Genomic DNA, 23,791 nt, shown 5'->3' on the forward strand with positions numbered 1-23,791 from the left:
ACTCCAAAATTTTTTGCCAGCTTGGTCACAAATTACCTCAGACCCCTGGGTACTGACTACCATTCGAGGGTTTCACATAGAACTGATAGACAACTTCGTTCATATTCCCCCTCCTCGACCGATCTGCTTTTCACTCCAGGATCGCAGACGGATCGACATGGAGCTTTCCACCCTTCTTACCAAAGGGGCTATAGAAAAAGCACCTCCCGAACCCACAGGGGTCGTAAGCAATATTTTCCTGGTGGAAAAGAAAGGCGGAGAGTTGAGGCCCGTCATAAATCTGCGCCCCCTCAATGCCATAGTCCGATACCGCCATTTCAAAATGGAAGGTATTCACCTACTACGGGACCTTCTCCTTCACGGAGTCTGGCTAGCAAAGCTAGACCTCAGGGATGCATACCTGACAGTGCCGATTGCCTTGGACTCCCGAGACCTCCTACGCTTCCAATGGCAACTCGAGACTTGGCGGTTTACATGCCTACCCTTCGGCCTCTCCTCAGCACCGTGGTGCTTCACAAAGCTACTACGCCCTGTGATGGCATGGCTACGCAGCCAGGGAGTTCGTCTAATCATATACTTAGACGACATACTCCTTATGGCTCAAGATCACTCCACTCTCCTTGCCCACCTACGGCTGGCCATAAACCTCCTTTCCCGCTTGGGCTTCGTTATCAATTGGGAAAAGTCATGCCTAACCCCCGCCACGCGGATGGAATTCCTAGGATTCCTCGTGGACTCAGGGGAGGCGACTCTGAGCCTGCCAAGGTCCAAGATACTCGCCATACGCAAGGAGTTGCGCAGAGCACTGGTACGGCCCCAACTCACCCTGAGACAGCTGGCCTCATACTGGCCTCATCTATACAGGCAGTGTTCCCGGGCCCACTACACTACCGGGCACTGCAAAGACTGAAGATCGCACACCTGAGAGCCGGTGCATCCTACGCAGACCAGGTGTCACTGGACACCAAAACGAAAGACGAACTGCGTTGGTGGATTCTCAACCTGTCCACATGGAACGGCAAGGCGATCTTCGGCCCGCAACCGGAATTCACAAATCGACTCCGATGCAAGCCTCCACGGATGGGGAGCCCATTGCGACAGGATTTCTACAGGAGGCCGTTGGTCGGCAGCCGAGTCACGGCTTCACATCAATGCACTGGAACTTCTGGCAGGCTCCTTCGCCATCCGCAGCTTCGCGAGGGACAGAGCCCTAACTTGCATCCGTCTGCGCATGGACAACGTCTCAGCGGTGAGATATGTCAACCACCTGGGGGGTACACAGTCAGCAGTGCTGGCCGCCCTGGCCAAGGACTTTTGGGAATTCTGCCTGGAACGGAACCTGATGGTCCAAGCGGAGTATCTACCTGGTCTCCACAACGTCCAAGCGGACTGGGGGTCACGTTATCTTTCAGACTCCAGCGACTGGAAGTTGGACACGGAGGCGTTCTCCAGTTTATCGTCTCTCTGGGGTCCATTTTCCATCGACCTCTTCGCTTCCCGACTCCACACCCAGTTATCTCGATTCTTCAGCTGGAGACCAGACCCGATGGCGGAGGCAGTAGACGCCTTCCTGCAAGACTGGAGCGGGGACCTCCTATATGCCTTTCCACCGTTTTCCATGATTCCACGCTCCCTCCTCCAGACCCGCAGACACCGGGCAGAATTAGTCATGGTGACCCCATTCTGGGAAACCCAGTCTTGGTTCCCCCAAATTCTCGAGATGACGATGGACTACTCACGGCTACTACCATCACACCACAATCTACTGCTAGACCCGATGGGACGGTGTCACCCGCTCCGATTGGACGGCTCCCTCCCACTCCTGGCATGGCGGATCTCCGGGGACCCAGGGAAATCCAAGGAGTTTCGGACACGACTAGACACCTGTTGGTGGAGGCATGGGCCCCAGGAACTAGACGAGCTTATGGGTCAGCTTGGCGAGCTTGGACTAGCTGGTGCATGGCTAGGGACGCGGATCCCGTTTCGGCCCCTGTAACCATGGTCCTGCAATTTTTGACGTCCCTCTTCGAGGCGGGGAAGGCTTACAGGACTATCAACCTTTACAGGTCAGCCATCTCTGCAATTCATCAAGGTTTTGATGGATGCCCAGCGGGTCAACATCACTTAGTGTGCCGGCTCCTCCGGGCTTTCGCGATTCTCCCGACCACCCAGGCCTCGCTACTCCACGACATGGGATGTGTCCGTTGTACTATCCTTTATCTCGTCGTGGCCCGCTAACTCAGCGCTCTCCCTGAAGCAACTTTCTGCCAAATTGGTTTGCCTGCTCTGCCTCATATCTTGCAAGAGGGTCTCGGACGTTAGAGCCCTGGACTTCGATGCCAAGTCATACACCCCGGATGGGGTCACGTTCAACATCAGTCGCCGGACAAAAACCTCTATCAAGTCGGTGTCCTATCCAGCTTTTCCTGCCTCTCCAGCATTATGTCCCGTGGCTTGCCTTCGCGAATACGAAGATCGTACCAAACTTCATCGTTCACATGTATCCCCACAGCTATTCCTGTACTTTCGACCACCCTTCCGACCGGTCTCTAGCACCACCTTGTCACGCTGGGTGCGATGGTTATTGGATCAGGCGGGCATCGATACCACTATCTTCGGCGCCCATTCGGTCCGGGGGGCCTCAGCATCCTCGATGATGACCGCAGGGGCTCGTCTGGAAGATATTATGAGGACAGCCGACTGGTCTAGGGAATCTACTTTCCGTGAATTTTACTTTCGCCCGGCCCCACATACTTTTACGGCAGTAGTTAATCAGCTTTAAACTTGCAATATGAGCCTCCGTGTCTTGTTATAAAATTGCATGATTTTGCTATTACATGACGAAAAGTCATGATTTTATTAAAGACACGGAGGCGAGTATTGTCCCGCCCACGTTTATTATTCAGGTTTCCCCACCCATTTTGTATGTTCACAATGAGTCACATCGAATAATTTTGGTACGGTAAGTGGGGCCATGTCTCAAGGTTTGGTTTATGTTACGATAAGTTTACTAATCACTCTAGGATGTGGGTTTGTATTCATTTGAATTTTTTTCTCCTCAGTTGGTACCTGACAATAGTTGCAATTATCGATCTTAACCTCCCGGCTCCTGTTTCTTTATGTTTTCACAGCCTGATCCAATAAGATGGCATGTTGTTATCCAACCTGAAAGGACTCTTCCCGCTGAAAATCTCTGGTCCTACAGCTCATCTGGTCCTGCTTCCCTGTTGTGAGATTCCCTAATGTGGACTATTGGACTCTGTTCTTGTTCTTGTTCGGACATTGTTACAAAATGTATGGGACTGCTTGTGTGTATGTGTGGCTGTGTGTGTGTGTGTCAGGATCGGGACAGGGATCCAACACGCAGAGTACAAACAGTAGCCAGATACGTATACCGGACCTTAGAATGGCCGGACTAACGTAAGTAGCACAGTATAGAATGGTCAAAGACAAGCCGAGGTCGAGGGTAACAGAAGACAGGTAAGCGAGAGACAAGCCGAAACAAGGGTAACAGAGATAAGCAGAGTAAGGTAAACAAGCCGGGTCAAAACCAATAGGGATAATAGAATACACAAGCACTGAGTGACTAGAACAAGCTAGAACCACGACAGGGCAATGAGCTAATGAAAGAAGCTCTGTTAAATACCCTGTTCAGAGCAGTAACCACGCCTCCGAGGCGTCTTGATTGGTCCTGCAGTAATTGACTGACAGGTCGTTCCGGGGGAGTGTCCTGATGACTACTTCCTGCCTAGATGCTGTAAAAGGCAGTCACTCCCTCGCGGCCGGCCTAGCATGACCGGATAGACCGCGGGGAAGGGAGTCATCAGACCGTCTGGATGGAGGAACAGCTAAGTCTCTACCTCTTTCGGAGGTAGAGACCACAGGTACCCTGACAGTACCCCCCCTCTCAGATACGCCCACCGGGCGGAATGAACCGGGACGAGATGGGAAGCGAGAATGATACGCCCTGCGGAGACGGGGAGCATGAACATCCTCCTGAGGTACCCAACTCCTCTCCTCAGGACCATATCCCTTCCAATCAACCAGATATTGTACTCTCCCCCGGGAGATTCGAGAATCAATAATAGAGTTAACCTCATACTCCTCCTGACCCTCCACCTGAACGGAGCGAGGAGGGGCTATTGTGGAGGAAAATCTGTTACATATGAGTGGTTTCAGCAATGAAACGTGAAACGAGTTCGGAATGCGTAAGGTGTTAGGAAGAGCTAAACGATACGCAACTGGATTGATACGGGTCAGCACCCTGTAGGGTCCAATATAACGAGGAGCGAACTTCATGGATGGCACTTTTAAACGGATGTTCCTCGTGCTCAGCCATACCCTATCACCTGGAACAAAGACCGGAGCCGCCCTTCTACGTTTATCAGCGTGTTTCTTAACCAACATAGAGTTGTGCACAAGGATTTGTCGAGTTTGATCCCACAACTTCCTCAGATTGGCAACATGAACATCAACCGACGGCACCCCCTGGGAAGGAGAATCCGAAGGAAGAATAGACGGATGAAAACCATAATTCATAAAGAAGGGGCTTGAATGAGTAGAATCGCAAACGAGATTGTTGTGTGCAAACTCCGCCCAAGGAATCAAACCGACCCAATCGTCCTGGTGTTCTGAAACGAAACAACGTAGATATTGTTCAACTTTTTGGTTAGTGCGTTCAGCAGCTCCATTGGACTGAGGATGATAGGCAGAGGAGAAATTCAATTTGATGCCTAGTTGGGAGCAGAATGATCTCCAAAAACGGGAAACAAATTGGGAGCCTCTGTCAGAGACAATTTGGGAAGGTATCCCATGCAACCGGAAAATCTCCCTGGCGAATATCTCCGCTAATTCGGGCGAAGATGGGAGTTTAGGTAAGGGAATGAAGTGAGCCATTTTAGTAAATCTGTCTACCACAGTGAGGATGACAGTCTGCTTTTTAGAGATAGGCAAATCAACAATGAAGTCCATTGCCAGACAGGACCAAGGCTTTTCAGGAACCTCTAAAGGGTGCAGAAATCCGCATGGAAGCGAATGGGGTAGCTTGGTCTTGGTACAAACCTCACATGCCCCGATGAATTCTTTAATATCCTTGCGTAAGTCAGGCCACCAAAAATCTTTAGAGACCAGCGCATAAGTCTTGCGGATACCAGGATGCCCAGCCACCTTGCTGTTATGGAGACAGCGTAGCACCTCCAGTTGGAGAGCGGCAGGAACGAAGTGTCGATCCCCAGGAGTCTGTTTGGGTGCCAAATGCTGAAACTTCATGATCTCAGAAAGCAATGGAGAGTGAATCCTGAGATTCGTGTTCGCGATGATATTCCCCTTAGGAACTATGGATGACAGAAGTGGTTCAGTTATAGTGGATGGTTCATATTGACGAGACAAAGCATCGGCTTTAGAGTTCTTAGAACCAGGTCTATACGTAAGTACATAATTAAAGTGAGTGAGGAACAAAGCCCAGCGAGCCTGCCTGGCGGACAAGCGCTTAGCCTCCCCAATATAAGACAAGTTCTTATGATCCGTTAGGATAGTAACAGGGTGTAGTGTCCCTTCCAGTAAATGTCTCCACTCCTTTAAAGCCTTAATGACCGCTAACAGTTCCCTCTCCCCGATGTCATATCTGCTCTCAGGCCCAGAAAATTTTTTAGAGAAGAAACCACAAGGGTGTAACGGTTTATCCACCCCTAACCTTTGAGACAGAACAGCCCCAACTCCTGTCTCAGAAGCATCGACCTCGAGCAGGAAAGGCAGAGTCGTATCAGGATGAACTAGAATGGGAGCTGAGGCAAAAAGTTCCTTGAGAGTCTTAAAAGCACCAAGAGCTTCCTCAGACCAGAACTTAGTATCAGCCCCTTGTTTGGTCATATTGGTAATAGGCGCAATGATAGAGGAGTAACCCTTAATGAAGCGCCTATAGTAGTTGGAAAAACCAATAAACCTTTGGATAGCCTTGAGTCCTTTGGGCAAAGGCCAGTCTAAAATAGATTGGAGTTTACCAGGATCCATTTTAAAACCTTCCCCAGAAATCACGTACCCAAGAAAGTCTGCCTGAGACTGATCAAAACTGCACTTCTCCAATTTGCAGTATAGACCATGTTGCAGAAGTTTGTGTAACACCTTTCTGACCTGTCTATGGTGAGTCTCAATCTCCTTAGAGTGTATTAGTATGTCGTCCAGGTAAACAATAACACAATCATGCTGAAACTCCCTAAGTACCTCATTAATCAACTCTTGAAATACTGCAGGAGCATTGCATAGTCCAAATGGCATAACAGTGTACTCGTAATGGCCATACCGGGTATTGAATGCCGTCATCCACTCGTGACCTTGCTGGATTCTCACCAAATTGTAAGCCCCTCTGAGATCTAACTTGGTGAAGATTTTGGAGCCCTTAAGACGATCAAATAACTCGGTAATCAGTGGGATGGGATAGGCATTTCTGACAGTTATTTTATTTAAGCCTCGGTAATCGATACAAGGTCTCAGCGTGCCATCTTTCTTTTTAATGAAAAAGAACCCCGCCCTGGCCGGAGAAGAAGACCTCCTGATGAATCCCTTTTCTAAATTCTCCTGGATATACTCCTCTAGAACCGAGTTCTCCTGAACAGACAAAGGATATAAATGGCCCCTCGGAGGCATAGTCCCGGGTAGAAGCTTAATTTTACAGTCAAATGACCTGTGTGGCGGCAAAGAATCGGCATTCTTCTTGTCAAACACTGCCCTTAAGTCTAATTAAAGGTCTGGTATTTGTCTTTCTGTGGACTGAGTAGGATTCTCCTGTATGTTAATATTAGCTAATGGAGAAACCTTGCACAAACACCGATCCTGGCAGCCCTGGCCCCACGAGAGTATCTCCCCTAACTCCCAATCAATAATAGGGTTATGTTCCTTCAACCATGGGTACCCCAGAACTATGGGAACGGAAGGAGACGAAATGAGCAGAAGAGATAATTTCTCCACGTGTAGGATGCCAACATTTAACTCAATGGGTATGGTTTCATGAAAGATAACAAGGTCTAGTAGTGGTCTACCATCTATGGCCTCAACGGCCAAGGGTGTCTCCCTTAGCTGGGATGGGAAATTGTTTTTACTGGCAAAGGCTTGGTCGATAAAATTCTCAGCAGCACCGGAATCTATCAAAGCCATAGCCCTTACTACTTCCCTCCCGCAAGTTAAGGAAACTGGTAGCAGAAGCCTGTGATCTTTATACTTAGGATTAGAGGACAAAATAGAAACACCCAAGGCCTGTCCTCTAGAGAGACTTAGGTGCGAGCGTTTCCCGGGCGGTTAGAACAGTTTGAGAGTAAATGACCCTTAGCTCCACAATACATACACAAACCCTCTCTTCTCCTGTACTGTCTTTCCTCCTCAGAGAGGCGGGTATACCCTATCTGCATAGGTTCAGGAAGCAAAGATACCGTGGAGTCAGGACTTGGAAAAGCGGGGGCTAACCTAATAGAAGGTCTCCGGTTCCTCTCTCGAGTGTTCTCTCTCTTAAACGTTCATCTATACGAGAGATGAACGAAATTAAATCCTCTAAATTCTCAGGGAGTTCTCTGGTGGCAACCTCATCAAGGATTACTTCAGATAAGCCATTCAAAAATACATCGATATACGCCTGCTCATTCCACTTGACCTCTGACGCCAGAGACCTGAACTCTAGTGCATAATCCACCAGTGTTCGGTTCTCCTGTCTCAGACGCAACAGTAGTCTGGCTGCATTAACCTTTCTACCTGGAGGGTCAAATGTTCTTCTAAAAGCAGCTACAAAGGCGTTATAGTTATAAACTAATGGGTTATCGTTCTCCCATAATGGGTTGGCCCATCTCAGAGCTTTCTCAATAAGTAGGGTGATAATAAATCCTACCTTTGCCCTATCTGTAGGATAAGAGCGAGGCTGCAATTCAAAATGGATACTAATTTGGTTTAAGAAACCACGACACTTCTCAGGAGCCCCACCATAGCGTACTGGGGGGGTAATGTGAGAAGAAGCACCCACTGTGGCTACCTCTAGACCTGAACCGGCAGGAGAAACAGGGGTATTACGTATCTCCTCTGGTGGGTTATTGGCACGAGATAATAGAGCCTGTAGCGCAAGCGCCATCTGATCCATTCTGTGATCCATGGCTTCAAACCTAGGATCCGGTATACGTATCTGGCTACTGTTTGTACTCTGCGTGTTGGATCCCTGTCCCGATCCTGACATTACGACAGGGCCATGAGCTAATGAAAGAAGCTCTGTTAAATACCCTGTTCAGAGCAGTAACCACGCCTCCGAGGCGTCTTGATTGGTCCTGCAGTAATTGACTGTCAGGGTACCTGTGGTCTCTACCTCCGAAAGAGGTAGAGACTTAGCTGTTCCTCCATCCAGACGGTCTGATGGCTCCCTTCCCCGCGGTCTATCCGGTCATGCTAGGCCGGCCGCGAGGGAGTGACTGCCTTTTACAGCATCTAGGCAGGAAGTAGTCATCAGGACACTCCCCCGGAACGACCTGTCAGTCAATTACTGCAGGACCAATCAAGACGCCTCGGAGGCGTGGTTACTGCTCTGAACAGGGTATTTAACAGAGCTTCTTTCATTAGCTCATGGCCCTGTCGTAATGTCAGGATCGGGACAGGGATCCAACACGCAGAGTACAAACAGTAGCCAGATACGTATACCGGACCTTAGAATGGCCGGACTAACGTAAGTAGCACAGTATAGAATGGTCAAAGACAAGCCGAGGTCGAGGGTAACAGAAGACAGGTAAGCGAGAGACAAGCCGAAACAAGGGTAACAGAGATAAGCAGAGTAAGGTAAACAAGCCGGGTCAAAACCAATAGGGATAATAGAATACACAAGCACTGAGTGACTAGAACAAGCTAGAACCACGACAGGGCAATGAGCTAATGAAAGAAGCTCTGTTAAATACCCTGTTCAGAGCAGTAACCACGCCTCCGAGGCGTCTTGATTGGTCCTGCAGTAATTGACTGACAGGTCGTTCCGGGGGAGTGTCCTGATGACTACTTCCTGCCTAGATGCTGTAAAAGGCAGTCACTCCCTCGCGGCCGGCCTAGCATGACCGGATAGACCGCGGGGAAGGGAGTCATCAGACCGTCTGGATGGAGGAACAGCTAAGTCTCTACCTCTTTCGGAGGTAGAGACCACAGGTACCCTGACAGTACCCCCCCTCTCAGATACGCCCACCGGGCGGAATGAACCGGGACGAGATGGGAAGCGAGAATGATACGCCCTGCGGAGACGGGGAGCATGAACATCCTCCTGAGGTACCCAACTCCTCTCCTCAGGACCATATCCCTTCCAATCAACCAGATATTGTACTCTCCCCCGGGAGATTCGAGAATCAATAATAGAGTTAACCTCATACTCCTCCTGACCCTCCACCTGAACGGAGCGAGGAGGGGCTATTGTGGAGGAAAATCTGTTACATATGAGTGGTTTCAGCAATGAAACGTGAAACGAGTTCGGAATGCGTAAGGTGTTAGGAAGAGCTAAACGATACGCAACTGGATTGATACGGGTCAGCACCCTGTAGGGTCCAATATAACGAGGAGCGAACTTCATGGATGGCACTTTTAAACGGATGTTCCTCGTGCTCAGCCATACCCTATCACCTGGAACAAAGACCGGAGCCGCCCTTCTACGTTTATCAGCGTGTTTCTTAACCAACATAGAGTTGTGCACAAGGATTTGTCGAGTTTGATCCCACAACTTCCTCAGATTGGCAACATGAACATCAACCGACGGCACCCCCTGGGAAGGAGAATCCGAAGGAAGAATAGACGGATGAAAACCATAATTCATAAAGAAGGGGCTTGAATGAGTAGAATCGCAAACGAGATTGTTGTGTGCAAACTCCGCCCAAGGAATCAAACCGACCCAATCGTCCTGGTGTTCTGAAACGAAACAACGTAGATATTGTTCAACTTTTTGGTTAGTGCGTTCAGCAGCTCCATTGGACTGAGGATGATAGGCAGAGGAGAAATTCAATTTGATGCCTAGTTGGGAGCAGAATGATCTCCAAAAACGGGAAACAAATTGGGAGCCTCTGTCAGAGACAATTTGGGAAGGTATCCCATGCAACCGGAAAATCTCCCTGGCGAATATCTCCGCTAATTCGGGCGAAGATGGGAGTTTAGGTAAGGGAATGAAGTGAGCCATTTTAGTAAATCTGTCTACCACAGTGAGGATGACAGTCTGCTTTTTAGAGATAGGCAAATCAACAATGAAGTCCATTGCCAGACAGGACCAAGGCTTTTCAGGAACCTCTAAAGGGTGCAGAAATCCGCATGGAAGCGAATGGGGTAGCTTGGTCTTGGTACAAACCTCACATGCCCCGATGAATTCTTTAATATCCTTGCGTAAGTCAGGCCACCAAAAATCTTTAGAGACCAGCGCATAAGTCTTGCGGATACCAGGATGCCCAGCCACCTTGCTGTTATGGAGACAGCGTAGCACCTCCAGTTGGAGAGCGGCAGGAACGAAGTGTCGATCCCCAGGAGTCTGTTTGGGTGCCAAATGCTGAAACTTCATGATCTCAGAAAGCAATGGAGAGTGAATCCTGAGATTCGTGTTCGCGATGATATTCCCCTTAGGAACTATGGATGACAGAAGTGGTTCAGTTATAGTGGATGGTTCATATTGACGAGACAAAGCATCGGCTTTAGAGTTCTTAGAACCAGGTCTATACGTAAGTACATAATTAAAGTGAGTGAGGAACAAAGCCCAGCGAGCCTGCCTGGCGGACAAGCGCTTAGCCTCCCCAATATAAGACAAGTTCTTATGATCCGTTAGGATAGTAACAGGGTGTAGTGTCCCTTCCAGTAAATGTCTCCACTCCTTTAAAGCCTTAATGACCGCTAACAGTTCCCTCTCCCCGATGTCATATCTGCTCTCAGGCCCAGAAAATTTTTTAGAGAAGAAACCACAAGGGTGTAACGGTTTATCCACCCCTAACCTTTGAGACAGAACAGCCCCAACTCCTGTCTCAGAAGCATCGACCTCGAGCAGGAAAGGCAGAGTCGTATCAGGATGAACTAGAATGGGAGCTGAGGCAAAAAGTTCCTTGAGAGTCTTAAAAGCACCAAGAGCTTCCTCAGACCAGAACTTAGTATCAGCCCCTTGTTTGGTCATATTGGTAATAGGCGCAATGATAGAGGAGTAACCCTTAATGAAGCGCCTATAGTAGTTGGAAAAACCAATAAACCTTTGGATAGCCTTGAGTCCTTTGGGCAAAGGCCAGTCTAAAATAGATTGGAGTTTACCAGGATCCATTTTAAAACCTTCCCCAGAAATCACGTACCCAAGAAAGTCTGCCTGAGACTGATCAAAACTGCACTTCTCCAATTTGCAGTATAGACCATGTTGCAGAAGTTTGTGTAACACCTTTCTGACCTGTCTATGGTGAGTCTCAATCTCCTTAGAGTGTATTAGTATGTCGTCCAGGTAAACAATAACACAATCATGCTGAAACTCCCTAAGTACCTCATTAATCAACTCTTGAAATACTGCAGGAGCATTGCATAGTCCAAATGGCATAACAGTGTACTCGTAATGGCCATACCGGGTATTGAATGCCGTCATCCACTCGTGACCTTGCTGGATTCTCACCAAATTGTAAGCCCCTCTGAGATCTAACTTGGTGAAGATTTTGGAGCCCTTAAGACGATCAAATAACTCGGTAATCAGTGGGATGGGATAGGCATTTCTGACAGTTATTTTATTTAAGCCTCGGTAATCGATACAAGGTCTCAGCGTGCCATCTTTCTTTTTAATGAAAAAGAACCCCGCCCTGGCCGGAGAAGAAGACCTCCTGATGAATCCCTTTTCTAAATTCTCCTGGATATACTCCTCTAGAACCGAGTTCTCCTGAACAGACAAAGGATATAAATGGCCCCTCGGAGGCATAGTCCCGGGTAGAAGCTTAATTTTACAGTCAAATGACCTGTGTGGCGGCAAAGAATCGGCATTCTTCTTGTCAAACACTGCCCTTAAGTCTAATTAAAGGTCTGGTATTTGTCTTTCTGTGGACTGAGTAGGATTCTCCTGTATGTTAATATTAGCTAATGGAGAAACCTTGCACAAACACCGATCCTGGCAGCCCTGGCCCCACGAGAGTATCTCCCCTAACTCCCAATCAATAATAGGGTTATGTTCCTTCAACCATGGGTACCCCAGAACTATGGGAACGGAAGGAGACGAAATGAGCAGAAGAGATAATTTCTCCACGTGTAGGATGCCAACATTTAACTCAATGGGTATGGTTTCATGAAAGATAACAAGGTCTAGTAGTGGTCTACCATCTATGGCCTCAACGGCCAAGGGTGTCTCCCTTAGCTGGGATGGGAAATTGTTTTTACTGGCAAAGGCTTGGTCGATAAAATTCTCAGCAGCACCGGAATCTATCAAAGCCATAGCCCTTACTACTTCCCTCCCGCAAGTTAAGGAAACTGGTAGCAGAAGCCTGTGATCTTTATACTTAGGATTAGAGGACAAAATAGAAACACCCAAGGCCTGTCCTCTAGAGAGACTTAGGTGCGAGCGTTTCCCGGGCGGTTAGAACAGTTTGAGAGTAAATGACCCTTAGCTCCACAATACATACACAAACCCTCTCTTCTCCTGTACTGTCTTTCCTCCTCAGAGAGGCGGGTATACCCTATCTGCATAGGTTCAGGAAGCAAAGATACCGTGGAGTCAGGACTTGGAAAAGCGGGGGCTAACCTAATAGAAGGTCTCCGGTTCCTCTCTCGAGTGTTCTCTCTCTTAAACGTTCATCTATACGAGAGATGAACGAAATTAAATCCTCTAAATTCTCAGGGAGTTCTCTGGTGGCAACCTCATCAAGGATTACTTCAGATAAGCCATTCAAAAATACATCGATATACGCCTGCTCATTCCACTTGACCTCTGACGCCAGAGACCTGAACTCTAGTGCATAATCCACCAGTGTTCGGTTCTCCTGTCTCAGACGCAACAGTAGTCTGGCTGCATTAACCTTTCTACCTGGAGGGTCAAATGTTCTTCTAAAAGCAGCTACAAAGGCGTTATAGTTATAAACTAATGGGTTATCGTTCTCCCATAATGGGTTGGCCCATCTCAGAGCTTTCTCAATAAGTAGGGTGATAATAAATCCTACCTTTGCCCTATCTGTAGGATAAGAGCGAGGCTGCAATTCAAAATGGATACTAATTTGGTTTAAGAAACCACGACACTTCTCAGGAGCCCCACCATAGCGTACTGGGGGGGTAATGTGAGAAGAAGCACCCACTGTGGCTACCTCTAGACCTGAACCGGCAGGAGAAACAGGGGTATTACGTATCTCCTCTGGTGGGTTATTGGCACGAGATAATAGAGCCTGTAGCGCAAGCGCCATCTGATCCATTCTGTGATCCATGGCTTCAAACCTAGGATCCGGTATACGTATCTGGCTACTGTTTGTACTCTGCGTGTTGGATCCCTGTCCCGATCCTGACATTACGACAGGGCCATGAGCTAATGAAAGAAGCTCTGTTAAATACCCTGTTCAGAGCAGTAACCACGCCTCCGAGGCGTCTTGATTGGTCCTGCAGTAATTGACTGTCAGGGTACCTGTGGTCTCTACCTCCGAAAGAGGTAGAGACTTAGCTGTTCCTCCATCCAGACGGTCTGATGGCTCCCTTCCCCGCGGTCTATCCGGTCATGCTAGGCCGGCCGCGAGGGAGTGACTGCCTTTTACAGCATCTAGGCAGGAAGTAGTCATCAGGACACTCCCCCGGAACGACCTGTCAGTCAATTACTGCAGGACCAATCAAGACGCCTCGGAGGCGTGGTTACTGCTCTGAACAGGGTATTTAACAGAGCTTCTTTCATTAGCTCATGGCCCTGTCGTAATGTCAGGATCGGGACAGGGATCCAACACGCAGAGTACAAACAGTAGCCAGATACGTATACCGGACCTTAGAATGGCCGGACTAACGTAAGTAGCACAGTATAGAATGGTCAAAGACAAGCCGAGGTCGAGGGTAACAGAAGACAGGTAAGCGAGAGACAAGCCGAAACAAGGGTAACAGAGATAAGCAGAGTAAGGTAAACAAGCCGGGTCAAAACCAATAGGGATAATAGAATACACAAGCACTGAGTGACTAGAACAAGCTAGAACCACGACAGGGCAATGAGCTAATGAAAGAAGCTCTGTTAAATACCCTGTTCAGAGCAGTAACCACGCCTCCGAGGCGTCTTGATTGGTCCTGCAGTAATTGACTGACAGGTCGTTCCGGGGGAGTGTCCTGATGACTACTTCCTGCCTAGATGCTGTAAAAGGCAGTCACTCCCTCGCGGCCGGCCTAGCATGACCGGATAGACCGCGGGGAAAGGAGCCATCAGACAGTCTGGATGGAGGAACAGCTAAGTCTCTACCTCTTTCGGAGGTAGAGACCACAGGTACCCTGACAGTGTGTGACTGTCTGCATGCAAGTATGTGTGTAAGACTGTATGTGTGGCTGTGTGTGTGGCTGTCTGCCTGTAATTGTGTGTGAGTGTGTTTATCTACCTGTAACTGTGTATGTGTGTTACTGCCTTTACCTGTGTGCTTCTGCCTGATCCTGTGTATGTGACTATCTGATTGCGACTATGTGCATGTGGTGGATTTGACAGTGTATATGTATAACTATGTGCATCTGACTGTGGGAATGTGTGCACATAACTCTGCAAAAATATACACCTGCATTCACACACAGGCCTAAATGCATGTTTTTATCTGAATTAAATAACCATCACACACAGCCAATAAACCCAGCACAAATATCACATACAACCAATACCACGCATATACACACTGTTAATACAACCATTACAAATATCAAACACAGTCATCACATCTATCACATACACAGACAACACAAACATTACATAATACATGGATGACGGGGGGGGGGGAGGGGCACTGTGAAGATTTTTCGCACAGGGTGCCTAAAGGCTTAAGGCAGGCCCTGACTGCAAGCATGTCAAACTCAAAGGTTAGCAAGGGCCAAATAAGCAAAGTTTATGTGGGCCGCAAAAACGCAAAAATGTAAATTTTCATAGAAACTTAGGTTTATTTTGAAAAGTACAGTATTAAAGCAAAACAGCGTCCCCCTCTACTAAACCCTAGCCCCCTTGTCTACTAAATCCCAGTCCCCCCCTCGTCTACTAAATCTTAGTCCCCCCTTGTTTACTAAATCCCAGTCCCCCATCTACTAAACCCCTGCCCCTGTTCGCACTCACACTCACTGAGACACACTCACTGATAGACATACGCACACACAGAATCACTCCAACACACACATGCACTCACAGATGCACATATTCACTGACAGACACACACTAACTGACATAGGCTCCCTCACAGACACACACAATTACTGAGACACACAGGCTCCCTCACAGACACACACTGACATACACAAACACACACAGACTCACTGACAGAGACACACACACACACAGAATCACTCCAACACACACATGCACTCACAGATGCACATATTCACTGACTGACATAGGCTCCCTCACAGACACACACAATTACTGAGACACACAGGCTCCCTCACAGACACACACAGCCATACACACACACACAGCCCCATACACACACAGCCATATACACACACAGACAGCCATGCACACAGACATCCATATACGCACACACAGACAGCCATACAAAAACACACACAGCCATACACACAGACAGCCATACACACACACAGCAATACACACAGCCATACACACACAGACAGCAATACACACAGCCATACACACACACAGACAGCAATACACACAGCCATACAAAACACACACACACACACACAGACAGCTGTGCACACATACAGACAGCAATACACACACACAGACAGCCATACGCCCATACACACGTTTCCCCCCAACACTTTTTTAAAATTCTTTTAATTTAAATCCACCCAGCCTCCCTTCCTTTGGGAGAGTTGGGTGGATTTCTTACCTAGTGTCTAGTGGGGCTGCTGGGCAGGTGTACATTCAGGCAGGCAGGGGGGCGGACAGGCAGTGAGGGAGCATTGATTTTGAGATCTCCCTGCTCAGCTCCCTCGCGAGCCGCAAAGTGATGCCGGGAGCTGGAGTGAGGTCATATTCCAGCTCCCAGCATCACTGCAGGAAACTAAACAGGGAGAGCTTTACACTCAGTGCTCCCTCGCCGCGGGCTGCAATCATATTAGTTGTGGGCTGCATTCGGCCAGTGGGCCGCGAGTTTGACATCTCTGCTGTACTAGTTAATAATCACCTCCTCTTCAGGGCTCCCAGTGTTGCCATAATACTTTATTTATTTAACTGTTATACTAGTATGCCTCCCAGTATTTTTAATTTTGGAGGGACTGTCCCAATTTTCAGGCCTAATTCCCCTGGTGTATAGACACAAAAAGGTGTGGTTATGGTTGGCGCTTATTATAATATATATAGTGATTTTTTTAGCTGCTATACACACTCTGTGGGTACTCCCAATATCCCACTGTAAGTTAGAAAACCAAGAAAAATAACTAACTCAGGGTCTGGTTGGTGTTTCCACCTTCTAGGCCTCTAGTTTGAGTGTAGCGCTATATAGATCTATTTAGAGATAAGTATACGTAACTCTTGTTTGCTTGTTAGGGGGTGTACATAAAAAAATAAAAGAAATATACAAAATAATTGTGCAATATTGTATAGACCCAATAGGTGAATATTTGTAGTGAGTTCTAATTTACTCACATTCTTTAGAGCCTTTTTGAGATTTTAGGCTCTAAACTTCCAGGCGTCCGTGTCTTTAAGGTAGACAGCTTAACCCCTTTTTTGTTTCCCCTCCTTCCTTAAGATTCTTGCTTCAATTGTGTCTCCACAATGTGGATATGGAAAGGCAAAAGGGAAAAAAAGGGGGACTCTAGGTGTAGTATTTACGGAACCTCTTTTTAGAAGTCTATGGATGTTTAAAAAGAGTGCTCACCTTTTCCAGAGCCTTTTGGTCACTGGTTTGCAGGCTTAGTGTCAAAATGGGGTGACACCTCCCCTTACCGGAAACAAGTGTTCCTTGGCAGAAGGAAGCTTTTACTTATTTTATATACTGATTTTTTATTTTCTAGTTCCAGTGTTATTTTTTTTTATTGATATTTTAATGTACTAATTAATAAATATAGTTATACATATTATTGTATCTTGCACTTGTTTCCGGTAAGGGGAGGTGTCACCCCATTTTGACACTAAGCCTGCAAACTTAGAGCCAGTGACCAAAAGGCTCTGGAAAAGGCTCTGGAAAAGGTGAGCACTCTTTTTAAACATCCATAGACTTCTAAAAAGTGGTTCCGTAAATACTACACCTAGGGTCCCCCTTTTTTTCCCTTTCCATATTCACATTGTGGAGACACAATTGAAGCAAGAATCTTAAGGAAGGAGGGGAAACAAAAAAGGGGTTAAGCTGTCTACCTTAAAGACACGGACGCCTGGAAGTTTAGAGCCTAAAATCTCAAAAAAGGCTCTAAAGAATGTGAGTAAATTAGAACTCACTACAAATATTCACTATTTGGGTCTATACAATATTGCACAATTATTTTGTATATTTCTTTTATTTTTTATGTACACCCCCTAACAAGCAAACAAGAGGGGTGAGTAACGTATACTTATCTCTAAATAGATCTATATAGCGCTACACTCAAACTAGAGGCCTGGAAGGTGGAAACACCAACCAGACCTCAAGCTAATTCCCCTGGTGTCCTGCTTTTAGGTTAGGTCATCCGGGAAACAGTCCTTGATAATCAAAGCATGGGTGCATCATAAGATGTAATGTTCAAGGCATTAGAACCCTGCTGGGAGCATGCATGTCCTGCCCTCAGTGGTCCAGTTAAAGTGATTGGCAAACAGCCTGTTGTGTATTCACACCAGGCTGACCTGCCAGTAAAGTGGGCAAACACACTATTTTTATGCAGGTCTGCCTCCTTTTGAGCAGTCACTTGTCCACATCATTTAAACTTGGATTGACATGGTTGGGAGGTATGTACTACATCACAATTCCCAGCCACTTTCTCAAGCAGGAAAATCCCTCCTCATGATTTCATTGCCAGCGCTTAGCAGCACAGAGTGACAAATGTCACTTTAATCCTATACAGCCCTAACAACCTCTAGACGTACTTACTACAAGAGTCAACATGCATGCACTGCCATAAAGCAGGAGTGTCAGGGTACCTGTGGTCTCTACCTCCAAAAGAGGTAGAGACTTAGCTGTTCCACCATCCAGACGGTCTGATGACTCCCTTCCCCGCGGTCTATCCGGTCATGCAAGGCCGGCCGCGAGGGAGTGACTGCCTTTTACACCATCTAGGCATGAAGTCATCATCAGGACACTCCCCCGGATCGACCTGTCAGTCAATTGCTGCAGGACCAATCAGGACGTCTCGGAGGTGTGGTTACTGCTCTGAACAGGGTATTTAACAGAGCTTCCTTCATTAGCTCATTGCCCTGTCGTGGTTCTAGCTTGTTCTAGTCACTCAGTGCTTGTGTATTCTTTTATCCCTTTTGGTTTTGACCCGGCTTGTTTACCTTACTCTGCTTATCTCTGTTACCCTTGATTCGGCTTGTCTCTCGCTTACCTGTCTTCTGTTACCCTCGACCTCGGCTTGTCTTTGTCAGGATCGGGACAGGGATCCAACACGCAGAGTACAAACAGTAGCCAGATACGTATACCGGACCTTAGAATGGCCGGACTAACGTAAGTAGTACCGTATAGAATGGTCAAAGACAAGCCGAGGTCGAGGGTAACAGAAGACAGGTAAGCGAGAGACAAGCCGAATCAAGGGTAACAGAGATAAGCAGAGTAAGGTAAACAAGCCGGGTCAAAACCAAAAGGGATAATAGAATACACAAGCACTGAGTGACTAGAACAAGCTAGAACCACGACAGGGCAATGAGCTAATGAAGGAAGCTCTGTTAAATACCCTGTTCAGAGCAGTAACCACACCTCCGAGACGTCCTGATTGGTCCTGCAGCAATTGACTGACAGGTCGATCCGGGGGAGTGTCCTGATGATGACTTCCTGCCTAGATGGTGTAAAAGGCAGTCACTCCCTCGCGGCCGGCCTTGCATGACCGGATAGACCGCGGGGAAGGGAGTCATCAGACCGTCTGAATGGTGGAACAGCTAAGTCTCTACCTCTTTTGGAGGTAGAGACCACAGGTACCCTGACAGTCTTTGACCATTCTATACGGTACTACTTACGTTAGTCCGGCCATTCTAAGGTCCGGTATACGTATCTGGCTACTGTTTGTACTCTGCGTGTTGGATCCCTGTCCCGATCCTGACAATGAGAGCCTATGCAGGAGAACCGTCAGTGAGAGAGCGTTCATATTCTCCCCTGTTATCATGCCATCAGCTTTGCTTTCTATATTCGGAACAGGTGGAAGAAAGATTTTATTTTGTAACATTAAATTATCTTGACATTTTCCTAATCAAAGTACATACAAAGTATGCATGTAATTTAATGTACTCTTACATTTTTCTTAAACTTGTGTGTACATGAGTACACAGTAAGGAACAGGAGTATAATAGAAAGCAGGGAGAAAGTCCACATAAGTTAGGAGTGAGGATACTGCAACATATTTTATGGGTAGGAGAGTCCTTTTATGACTCTAGAACAGAGTATAATGTGGGTGGGCATATAGTTGCTGCAATATTGACAAATTGTTGCAGTGATAATAAACAGAATGAGGGGAGGTAGGCCTAGTCCCTCTTTGACTAGGTAGTTATGGTTTTTTGTTGTGTCCCTTTAAGAATTTGCACTTTTTACAGTATGATTTTCTGCAGTCGAGGGAATTTATTAATTGTAGGCTGATATAAACATTTTCAGCTACTTTAATTTCTTTAAATTTGAGTTAAAATGTCTGCATACTGTTTTAAAATTATTGCTTTATTTTGTTGTTTCTCATTTGTGTGATGTTTCAAACAAACTTGAAATAGAAACCGATAATTTATTACACTTGTAAAATGTTCATCACTTGTTCAGTTTATGATGAATACTGTAATCAACACTAAGAATAAAAAAGTACTGAATCCCTGACATTGAAATTGACTTCGCATGCAATAGCTTACTATTCCAGTGCCTATAGACACAAGGCAAAAATCCCACAATGCTCTTTGATTAGCTCCTAACAATTTAGACATTATTAACTGCTCAAAGTTCTCTTATTTTACCAAGCTAAAATGCACTTAATGTTTTTATTTGTTTGCACCTGTTTGAGAAAAGTGCTAACCACTGATAACATTAAAAACAGTTGTACTTGCAACATATGATGTAAGCAAACTAAGAACATTTTTTCCCTCATAGGAGGAAGTAATTTTTTTAATTCTTTATTTTTATTGTGCAAGTGTTAACAAACAGGTTTTGATATGCCACAACAGATCTGCCAAGCATAGTAAAATAGGCAGAATATATCATTGGCATGGCATTAATAGAGATTGCACATTTTTATATTGGGATTACAATATAAAAAATCTCAGTAGGTAGGTAAAACAAGATTGTGTGGTGGTCAAGCTATGCTAACTGACGTAGTCATTGATACCGGAGAAACTGACGGAAGCCAAGCACAGAGAGATGGACACAGGTTTCTTCAGGAAGGAAGAGATTCTTTATTGGATCACCGATCGGGACTCAGAGGGACTAATGTCACCAAAATACAGCAAGTTCTGAGCCCCGGACAATAGTGCAGGCTCCTTATATAGGCACATAACTCCTCCCATATTAAGCTCCACCCGCACATTCTCTTGACCAATCAATACAAATAAGAATTAACTTCCTGCTTGACCGCATGGCCTGTCCAGCACAATGGAGGAGGGGAATACTATATCCTGTATTCTTGCACATGCTCCGTACACTACTGATCGTATCTTTGCCTCGTGCAACCAACTGATCGATACGTCAGCATATGCACGTACACATGCCACGTGGTAATCTCGGCCTACTAAATTTATTTTTACCGAGATTCCACCACATCATCATTAGTACTGAGTATTTTAACACGCAGGAATGTACATGTCTACAGGTTCATAAGCTTTTTGTAATACATAACCATTAAGGCAAGGGTAACCAGCTTTCGATGCTTCTGCAGTATTGTCGATTATTCTCGAGGTACATATAAAAACAAAATCTTGCTAATACATTGCATGGCACGTTGTTATAAAAGAAAATCAAGGTTAATTTGCACTATGCACATGCCTAGGGTGTTGGATTACTAGCAAATCTGTAGATATCAGATAGTCATGTTGAAAGCTGGCTAGAGGCTAAACAGTGGTTGAGAGTGTGTGACTGGTATGAGTTGTAAGCCATTATATGAGTAGTGAGAGATTACGATGAGAATGCTTAACAATTAAACACACACAAAAACGATTGAATAGTTAGGAACCTTCAAGCATTGAGGGTTACTGTAAAGTTCTCTCCCACTGTGAGTCTCAATTAGGGAGGCCGCGTGTTGGTCTGGACAGCGTCTGTTGTGGCAGAGGGGCAAGGCACGGACCTCTGTGTTTCCTGGCTTGTGGATCCCCTTTCAACCTATGCCCAGTGTATGGGAGGGCGTTATGTCTGCGACGGGGTTCTGTACAGTAAAGAAATCAATATGCTCCACTGTTCAGGTCGGGTGGAGCACCGTGGCAACTTGGTAGTATCAGGGTTGCATAAAGCTCGAATAAGTGGGCTATGTAGCGTAAATAGTCCAGGTGTGGATCGGTACAAATCAGTCCGTGGGAGAAAAGCTTGACGGTGACTGAAATGTCCAGGCTGCACATTAGTGGCCTATCACCCCATCCCTTGTCTTGGTACCTGGCTTCTTTGGGGTGTGAGAGTCTCAATGACCCTAATCTTGGCGTGCTGTCTTTCCCATGCTTGAGTCGGGCTCCGGTTCCTGCCGGTCCGGCTGCATGCAGCTCCTCTGCCGTTGGCTCGGTGCGGTGCAATGTCAGCTTGCTCTTGAAGCCCCATCCTCTGGAGGTGCGAGGTGTGTGCTGGGAGGCTCCCCCTTGCGGTTTTCAGCCTGGGATTGCGGTGCTAAATTTTGGTCGCTTTTGGGCTCCTGTAAGTGCCCGGGGGTCGGTTGCGTCGCCTCCGCTGGTGTAGCTTGCGTGGCGTGGGGGTTACATGTTTAGCAGGTCAGTGGGTGGCAGGAGGCAAGCCTTGCAGGGAGCTGTCGCCCCGTTCCCTCTCCTCTCGTTGCTCTTGCCTGACGTTGAGTTTGCGCCAGAAGTTGGCGAAGATTTCGTCCAGGCGCTTCATGGAAGTCGCTAAGCTGCCAATTTGATCTTTGTTATATTCAGGAGAACCCAAATTGTTTTCAAGTGCACTTGGAGAAGCATGAATTAGACACCAGACTTGTGTTGGCTATCAAAATAAGCATCCAACCTTTATTTTGTCAGTTGTGTTTTTATACATTAAAAAGTAAGTGCTTAAATACTCATAGAGCAGTAGTGGGAAGGGAGTGAAAGGGTGAAAGGAGTACAGATAAGAAATAGGGATGAACGACATGTACATATAACAAATAAGTTTCTTATATCAAGTCTTCACAAAGATTGTAAGTTAAGCTTTGTACTGCTTTCCAAATGACATGGGCAGGATAAACTGCAAGTGATGGATCTGCATGTAGCTGAGAGTATTAGTACATTGTGATGAACAAACATTGCATGGGCAAGTATGTGCATCCTGTGTGCTATTCTTTTTGCATCTATTTAAAGTATGTATTTAAAGTATGTATTGCTATATGGTAAATGCATGCTTCCCTCCCCTATTGTTCACCAAGGAAGTATCACTCTGGCTTACAGACAGGCATATAGTCCCAAACATAGAAGATGTGCCTTTCTCACCTCCAGATTATCCCCCCCTGCTTTATTACACCAGTCCTTCCTGAATGACTTTCTCCCCACCTGGTGAACAAGTTGTTGTAGTGAGACGGAGGCAAATGCACACATTCCCCAATGCATGGTGCACATTTTCCCTCCAGTTTTTGTGTGTTCCTTTGTCTGAATGGGGTCCCCCAGGTACAGTGCAGCTAATGGATGACACGAGGACCATTCCCAATACTGGACACCCCTGACTGGGTGTAGATAGCCATGCATAATCCTGAATGGAGGTGGGCTGCTTACATCAACAAGCAAATTTTGATTCAGGCAATTCAGGTCATGGCTGCCCCACTGGATAACATCCAAGGACACTTGAGACTGAACTCAGGGATCTGCACTTAATTGCTCAACTCCAATGGGTAGTTTTATAAGAAAAAATAAGAGACTGTGAGGTAGAGTTTTTATGTAATTCACATTTTATTTGCGGTGTTCATCTGTACATTTCCCTTTCTTTTTGTGCACTGTTAATGTATTAACTTACAATTGAATAGATTTATTTTGTTGGTTATTAATAAGCTCAAGTATCAAAACTATAATTCTGAAATTGGTCTGTGACATTCTGTGAGTGTCGAAGTTAACTTGCATGTTGTAACCTGTTGTGTTTTTATACATTAAAAAGTAAGTGCTTAAATACTCATAGAACAGTAGTGGGAAGGGAGTGAAAGGGTGAAAGGAGTACAGATAAGAAATAGGGATGAACGTCATGTACATATAACAGATAAGTTCCGGGAAAGAGAAAGAACAGACTGATTTTGGAGAGACAGCTCAGGAGGGGGCTATCTGCTCCCGAAACTAGACATATATGGTCTGAAGTGTCGTTTTAAGCATTAAGCATTTACTGAGTCCAAGTTAACCAATTTTAATATAGGCTATCTAATATGACACCTATACGTTTGAACC

The sequence above is a fragment of the Pelobates fuscus genome, chromosome 1, assembly GCF_036172605.1.
Source record: "Pelobates fuscus isolate aPelFus1 chromosome 1, aPelFus1.pri, whole genome shotgun sequence".
Taxonomy (NCBI): Eukaryota; Metazoa; Chordata; class Amphibia; order Anura; family Pelobatidae; genus Pelobates; species Pelobates fuscus.